We start from the raw sequence: 9,132 nt of genomic DNA on the forward strand, positions 1-9,132 counted from the left end.
ATATGGTCCAGAGAATTTTGATAGGTTCATTCCTGATTTCGGTGACACCAGTACAGGCTGGGGGCTGAACTACTGGAAAGTCGCTCTGTTGAGAAGGACCTGGGAGTGCTGGTGGACAACAAGTTGACTATGAGCCAGCAATATGCCCTTGTGGCCAAGAAGGCCAACAGTATCCTAGGATGCATTAAAATGAATGTGGCCAGCAGATCGAGAGAGGTTATCTTCCCCCTATACTCAGCCCTAGTGAGACCACATTTGGAGTACTGTGTCCAGTTTTGGGCCCCCCGGTTTAAGAAGGACAGGGAACTCCTTGAGCAAGTCCAGCTGAGAGCTACCAAGATGATCAGGGGACTGGAGCATCTCCCTTATGAGGAAAGGCAGAGAGACTTGGGTTTGTTTAGCCTGGAGGCGAGGAGACTGAGGTGTGATTTCATCAATACCTATAAATATCTAAAGGGTGGGTGTCAGGACGATGTGACTGGACTCTTTTCAGTAGTGCCCAATGACAGGACAAGGGGCAATGGGCATAAGTTGGAACACAGGAAGTTCCAGCGAAACATGAGAAAAGACATTTCTACTGTGAGGGTGACAGAGCAGTGGAACAGGCTGCCCAGGGAGGTTGTGGAGTCTCCTTCCCTGAAGGCATTCAAAACCCATCTGGATGCATTCCTGTGCCCCTTGCTCTAGGTGTCCCTGCTCGAGCAAGGGGGTTGGACAAGATGATCTCCAGAGGACCCTTCCAAGCCCTGCCATTCTGTGATTCTGTGAGCCTCTGGCAGAAAGTGCCAGGGGAGACCCGAGGTCGACCCCTAGGGTTTTGGAGTCGGGGACACAGAGGGTCCAAAGCCCACTATACTCCAACTGAAAAAGAGATATTGGCAGCATATGAAGGGGTTCGAGCTGCTTCAGAAGTGGTTGGTACTGAGGCACAGTTGCTCCTGGCACCCCGACTGCCAGTGCTGGGCTGGATGTTCAAAGGAAATGTCCCCTCTACACACCATGCAACTGATGCTACGTGGAGTAAATGGGTTGCACTGATCACCCAGCAGGCTCGAGTAGGAAACCCCAGTTGCCCAGGAATCTTGGAAGTGATCATGGACTGGCCAGAAGGCAAAGACTTTGGAATATCACCAGAGGAGGAGGTGTCATGTACTGAAGAAGCCCCACTGTATAACAAGCTGCCAGAAAATGAGAAGCAATATGCCCTGTTCAGTTGGAACAGTTGGAGAAACTGTTTTCTACACTGAACAATACCTCATTTAGCACACAAATGGTTTTATATATAAAAAAGGATGCTCTTATGTATTTGCTATAAACCTCATACTCAAGAAAATATACAGGTATTATTCAATATCTAAATAACAAACTATAACCTTTACAGGTATACTACTGTGCAATTTTATAGACACTACTGTTTTGGTTTGGGTTTTTTTTTTACATATTATAGGATAATCCATTGGATAAAAGTCTTAGGCTGCTCAAGTCAGTCTTAAGAATACTCTTGCAATCCATGACCCAAATCTCTTATTTCCTGTATTTTGTTTGGCAAAGCTGTAACCATAAGATTCCTCCAGGGTCTTGCATACTAATAATATTGCTGCTTCTGATTGTAGTGCATGTGAAAAATATGCTGGGGAAAACAGTCTGGGTTCTTCCTGCCTCAGGCAAAGGCAAACCCATTCATGGGATTGCGTTTGCTCGAGGACCTGGGTGTACTTGGTGGGTGATGCGGGAGGATGGAGGAGTCCAGTGTGTACCTGAAGGGGACTTGATTTTGGTTGAAAACAGTCATTGAACTGAATGGTATGCTGTTAATTGCTATACAGTGTTGTACGTCATCACTGCTATGTTTGCTATATGACGTATCAATGCTATCATGGTGGGAATCTCCCAAAATAATATTAATTTAAGAAATGAACTTTCAATTGAATCAAGCAAAGCGCAGCAGTGATAGAACAAGGACTAATAGTGCAGCGGTGATGTAACGAGGACTGACTTCGGCATGTAACAATCCAACACCACACACAGCACCTCTCTGAAAGACTCTTACAAGAGATGAAACCCAAAGTCGTGGACTAAATGAACTCAGTGGACATTTCACAGTCATTTTACAGGGGTGGTCCATAGACTAGGGGTATGATAAATGAGATCTCTATACTCTGTTAAAGGATGAGAAGGCAGGTAGGAATTACTGAAATTGTATTGGATAGTATGGGACCTGAGCATGATGTAAATGATATGGAATTGGGGTGGATACTGTCATGGTTTTAGCTGGGATAGATTCGATTTTCTTCACTGTAGCTGGCATAGTGCTGTGCTTTGAACTTAGCATGAAAACAATGTTGAGATAACACACAGATGTTTTGGCTGTTGTTGGGTAGTGCTTGTACCAGTCAAGGACTTTTCTAGCTTCCCATGCTCTGCTGGGTGCACAAGAAGCCGGGAGGGGAGGTGGCACAGCTAAGAGAGCGGATTCAAACTGACCAAAGGGATATTCCATATCATGTGACGTTATGCCCAGTATGTTACCTGGGAGGAGCTGGCCAGCAGGGAGCAATCGTGGCTCGGGGACAGGCAGCGTTGGTCGGCGGGTGGTGAGCAGCTGTATCATTTGTGTTTCCGGGTTTTTTTCCTTTTCCATTTTATTATATTATCATTATTGTCATTATTATAATCATTATTTCGATAATTATTTTATTGTAATTATTAAACTGTGTTTATCTCAACCCACAAGTTCTTTTGCTCTTCCGATTCTCTTCCCCATCCCACAGGGGTGGGGGGAGTGAGCGAGCGACTGCATAGTGTTTAGTTACCAACTGAGGCTGAACCATGCCAGATGGGGGAGAGAATCAGAAGGGCCTAAGTAAGAAAACTCACGGGTTGATATAAGAACAGTTTAATAATTAAAATAAAACAGTAATAACAATAACAATAATAGTAATATAATGAAAAAGAAAATAACGAGAGAGAGAGAGAGAGAAAGAGAGATATGAACCCTTTGGAGGAGGAAAAAACAAAAATCCAAACAACATGTGATACAACTGCTCACCACCTGCTGACTGATGCAGCTGGTCCCCGAGCCACGATTGGCCAGCTCCCCCAGTTAATATACTGGGCATAACGTCACATGATATGGAATATCCCTTTGGTCAGTTTGAATCCGCTCTCTTAGCTGTGCCCCCTCCCCTCCCAGCTTCTTGTGCACCTGGCAGAGCATGGGAAGCTAGAAAAGTCCTTGACTGGTACAAGCACTACCCAGCAACAGCCAAAACATCTGTGTGTTGTCTTCCTGGGGTAAATGTCAAGTATTACCTTACAACATGTTCTTTTATTTTATGAGAGCTTCTGAAAGGCAGAAAGTACCTGGCATTATGCTGGAAAGACACAAGCTTTTCTTCAAGAATGTTGGAGTGTGTCTATGTTTAGTGGTGGTGGTTATCCTACTAATGCCACTAGGATATATGCAAGTAGTATGTTTTTGTTTAAGAAAGTGATGAACATAAAGCATTTAAAGAGTTTGATAGGAGCCAGCTATGAATGAGGCACAGAGAGCTGGGGAGAACAACTAGAAATGACTCTAAAATATAAGACTGCATGAGAGAGACTTTTTGTCTAAATGAACCCTTTACAAAAGAATGTGACACAAGGAGTCTGTGCAAGGATACGCACAGGTGAACCATCCTTCTTTTGGGACTGCAAGGGAGGGATACTCCCTAGTAGAAAAAACTGGGAACGGTGTCTGTTCCCCAAACATGGCAGATATCCAAGGACAGACAGAAGTCTCGGTGGAAATTGCATGGCTCTGTGCCCCCCTCACCTCTGGTTGAGTTCAAGAGAGCACAACAGGCACAGGAGTCGTTCTGGCTAATAGGTCTGCTTCACAATGGACCCCCGTTTTTACAGCTTTAGAAATTCTCTACAAGATTGAAAGGGATGGTGTGGAGTTCATTTATTGCTCTTTCTTTATTCTTCCCTTTTACTGCTTTCTCATACTGAAAGAGCTTCAAACTAGATTTGAAGGGGGAAAGGGATAAAACCAGGCTCGCTAGAGATAAGCCTGGGGGCGGCATGCCACTGTTTGAGGGACAGTGTGCTAGTGAGGTCCTTCAGTCTGCTCCACGAAGTGCTGAGTACACTGGAGCACATTTGAAATGTCTTTATGCTAATGCGCGCGGCTTGAGGAACAAACAAGATGAGCTAGAAGCTTTGGCCCTTTCCCAGAGCTACGACATCATTGGCATAAGCAAAACCTGGTGGGATGAGTCCTGTGATTGGGGTGCCATGATGGAGTTATAGGCTCTTCAGGAGGGATAGGCAGGGCAGGCGAGGTGGGGGGGGTGGGATGGCACTGTATGTAAGGGAGGGGTTGGATTGTATGACACTTACAGTTGGTGACGACATGGTTGAGAGCCTCTGGGTAAGGATGAAGGGGAAAGCAAATAAAGTGGATGCTGCTGTGGGAGTCTACTATTGACCACCCAGCCAGGACGACGACACCGATGAATTATTCTACAAGGAATTAAGGGATATCTCTAGATCAACTGCCCTTGTCCTTATAGGTGATTTTAACTTCCCAGACATCAACTGGGAATATCATACAGCAGACACAGGTCCAGGAAATTTCTGAAGCATGTTGAAGATAACTTCTTGGTGCAGGTACTAAGGGAGCTGACTAGGAAAGGTGCCCTCCTAGATTTGTTGTTTGTAAACAGAGAGGGACTTGTGGGCGATGTGGTGATTGGTGGCTGTCTTGGTCACAGTGATCACGAAGTAGTTGAGTTTCAAATCATTGGTGATAAGAGAAAAACTGCCAGCAAGACTTCGACCCTGGATGTGGGGAGAGCAGAATTCGGGCTGCTGAAGGAGCTAGTTAGGAAGCTGCTTTTGAAGGTATTGGGGTCCAGGAATGCTGATCACTTTTCAAGAGTCATCTTTTCAGAGCACAGGACCAGGCTTTTTAAAAATATGTTAATAACAAAAGGAGAATCAGAGACAACATTGGGCCATTACTTGACAAGGTCGGTCACCTCATAAATAAGGACATAGACAAAGCAGAGACATTTAGTGCCTTCTTCGCCTCTGTCTTCAACACAGATGATGGGCCCTGGGACCCCCAGAGCCCTGTGTTGGAAGACTTCTGACTGGGGGGATGATAAACTCCCAGCCAACACTGAACATGTTCAAGACTTGCTGCTGCAGCTGGATGTGCATAAATCTATGGGGCTGTCATGGTTTAGCCCCAGTCAGCAACCAAGCACCACGCAGCTGCTTGCTCACTCCCCCTGCAGTGGGACGGGGGAAAGAATCGGAAGAGTAAAAGTGAGGAAACTCATGGTTTGAGATAAAGACAGTTTAATAGGTAAAGCAAAAGCTGTGCGTGGAAGCAAAGCAAAACAAGGAATTCATTCACTACTTCCCACCGGCAGGCAGGTGTTCAGCCGTCTCCAGGAAAGCAGGGCTTCATGAAGTGTAATGGTTACTTGGGAAGACAAACGCCATCACTCCAAATGTCCCCCCCTTCCTCCTTCTTCCTCCAGCTTTATATACTGAGCGTGGCGTCATACGGTATGGAATATGCCGTTGGTCAGTTTGGGTCAGCTGTCCTGGCTGTGTCCCCTCCCAGTTTCTTGTGCACCCATCAGAGCAGGGGGAGCTGAAAAAGTCCTTGACCAGTGTAAGTGCTACTTAGCAACAACTAAAACATCTGCACATTATCACCACTGTTTCCAGCACAAATCCAAAACATAGCCCCATACTAGCTACTACGAAGAAATTTAACTCTATCCCAGCTGAAACCAGGACAGGGGCCCAATGGGATTCATCCCAGGGTACTGAAAGAGTTGGCCAATGCCATCGCAGGACCTCTCTCCATTATTTTTCAATGCTCTTGGGGGTTTGGGGAGGTCCCAGTTGACTGGAAGCTGGCAAATGTTGTCCCAGTTTTCAAGAAGGGTAAGAAGGAAGCACCTGGTAATTACAAGCCTATTAGTGTCACTTCTGTGCCTGGTAAAATTATGGATAAGGTGATTCTGGGTGCTACTGAAAAACACTTGAGAGACAATGCAGTCATTAGTCATAGCCAGCATGGGTTCACAAGGGGAAAGTCCTGCTTAACTAAATTTCCTTTTATGGCAAGGTTACCCATCTAGTTGACCAAGGGAAGCCAGTACATGTGGGGGTTTTGGATTTTAGCAAAGCTTTTGATACTGTCTCTCACAGTATTCTTCTGGATAAACTGTCCAGCATGCAGCTAGACAAGTCCATAATATGTTGGGTGAGCAATTGGCTGATGTGTTGGGCTCAAAGGCTTATAATAAATGGGGTTACACCAGGCTGACGGCCAGTCACCAGTGGGGTTCCCCAGGGCTCAATTTTAGGGCCAGTGCTCTTTAATGTTTTTATAAATGATCTGGATGCAGGAGTAGAATGTACATTAAGCACATTTGCCAATGATACTAAACTAGGAGGAGCTGTGGACTCCCTCGAGGGTAGAGAGGCCTTACAGAGAGATCCGGATAGACTAGAGAGCTGGGCAATCACCATCCATGTGATATTTTACAAGAGCAAGTGCCGGATTCTGCACCTGGGATGGGGTAACCATGGTTATACATACAAATTGGGGGATGAGAGGCTGGAGAGAAGCTCTGCAGAAAGAGATCTGGGGGTGAAGGAGCTGGCAGATGTTCTTGCCAAGCCACTCTCCATCATCTTTGAAAGGTCATGGAGGGCAGGAGAGGTGCCTGAGGACTGGAGGAAAGCAAATATCACTCCAATTGTCAAAAAGGGCAAGAAGGAGCACCCGGGAAACTATAGGCCAGTCAGCCTCACCTCCATCCCCGGAAAGGTGATGGAGCAGTTCATCCTGGAGGTCATCTCCAGGCACATAGAGGACAAGAAGGTTATCAGAAGTAGTCAACATGGATTCACCAAGGGAAGATCATGCTTGACGAACCCGATAGCCTTCTATGATGGCATGACTGGCTGGGTCAATGAAGGGAGAGCAGTGGATGTTCTCTGTCTCGACTTCAGCAAGGTGTTTGACACTGTCTCCCATAACATCCTCATAGGTAAGCTAAGGAAGTGTGGGTTAGATGAGTGGACAGTGAGGTGGATTGAGAACTGGCTCAACAACAGAACTCAGAGGGTCATGATGAACGGGGCAGAGTCTGGTTGGAGGCCCATAATTAGTGGTGTTCCCCAGGGGTCTGTGCTGGGTCCAGTCCTGTGCAATGTATTCATCAATGACCTGGACAAAGGGACAGAGTGTAAACTCAGCAAGTTTGCTGATGATACCAAGCTGGGAGGAGTGGCTGATATGCCGGAAGGCTGTGCTGCCATCCAACGAGACCTGGACAGGCTGGAGAGCTGGGCCGAGGGTAACCTCATGAAATTCAACAAGAGCATGTGTAGGGACCTGCACGTGTGGAGGAACAACCCCATGCACCAGTACAGGCTGGGGGCTGAACTACTGGAAAGCGGCTCTGTTGAGAAGGACCTGGGAGTGCTGGTGGACAGCAAGCTGACCATGAGCCAGCAATGTGCCCTTGGGGCCAAGAAGGCCAACGGTAGGTATTCTGGGCTGCATTAAAAGAAGTGTGTCCAGCAGGTTGAGGGAGGTTATCCTCCCCATCTATTCTGCCCTAGTGAGACCACATCTAGAGTACTGTGTTCAGTTCTGGGCCCCCCAGTTTAAGGACAGGGAACTGCTCGAGCAAGTCCAGCAGAGAGCTACAAAGATGATCAGGAGACTGGAGCATCTCACTCATGAGGAAAGGCTGAGCAACCTGGGTTTGTTCAGCCTGGAGAAGAGAAGGCTGAGGGGTGACCTCATTGCAGTCTACAACTTCCTCAAGGTGGGCAGCGGAGGTGAAGGTGCTGATCTCCTCTCTCTGGTGACCAGTGAGAGTACACGAGGAAATGGAATGAAGCTGCATCAGGGGAAGTTCAGATTGGACATTAAGAAAAGGTTCTTCACTGAGAGGGTGGTCAGGCACTGGAACAGGCTCCCCAGGGAAGTGGTCAAAGCACCAAGCCTGTCAGAGTTCAAGAAGCAGCTGGATGACACTCTTAGTCATATGCTTGAGTTTTAGGTAGTCCTGCAAGGAGCAGGGCGTTGGACTTGATGATCCTTATGGGTCCCTTCCAACTTGAGATATTCTATGATTCTGTGTTTCTAGAGTTTTGTATGGAATCTTCTTCTTCCAACAGTAGCGCCTCTACATGAAATAAATCATGATGAAAACATCTGTTTGGGCACTGCTTTTTGGCATCCTGGAGTAATACTGGGGAAATTAAAGAGGGATCGAACTGTATTCACAAGCAGTTCTGTGACTTCTTATTTTATAACTCCATTGCTAACTAATGTTCATGGTGGTAGTGAGTAGTAAAATTGCATTCTTTCTTTATTTTATGATTGTATCTTCTTTCCAAGACTGATGACTGAGGCCTTCTAAATAATATACTAACAAAACAGATGTTCTTGGTAGTTGGAAATGATACTTCTAGAAATAGCTTTGTGTGATACTCCTGTGCTGCTTATTCTGCAAGCCAGATAAAGATTTCTTCAGGATGGTTATGATAAGAAAAAAGTTAATATTTCTTGCTTTTCTGTTTAGAAATATTAGAAGCATGTGGAAAATTAGTTTGAAATATGTAAATTTTTCAGTAACTGAGCAGTTAATATCAGAATTGACAAAGATGTTGGTATCTAATAATTCACAGATAATTCTTAGTAGAAAATGTTCAAATTGCATTTACTGTGTTTTCTGCTGTAGGTTCTTCAGCTACCTAGTTAGAAATACTGCCTTCTCAGATTGAAAAAAATCTTACTGAGCTTTAGAAAGGACCAAGCATGAACTGTTATGTTAATCAAAAGCATTTGATGAATTAAATCTAAATTTAATTGCAATCTGAATCTGCAATTAAATCTGAATCTAGCTTGAGGTGTATATTATTTATAGTTCCCCACATAATTTAGGGAGAACAGTTTACACGCATTCAGACAAAAATATGTTAATGAAATTTATAGAATGGTACAAAAAATGCTTGAGGCAAGGGTAGTGATTTTGATATCTTTAAAGAGATGTAATGGAGGCAACCTAGTGATTGAATTACAGTATTTTTATTTATATT

Source organism: Phalacrocorax carbo (genome assembly GCF_963921805.1).
Source record: "Phalacrocorax carbo chromosome W unlocalized genomic scaffold, bPhaCar2.1 SUPER_W_unloc_11, whole genome shotgun sequence".
NCBI classification, from domain to species: domain Eukaryota; kingdom Metazoa; phylum Chordata; class Aves; order Suliformes; family Phalacrocoracidae; genus Phalacrocorax; species Phalacrocorax carbo.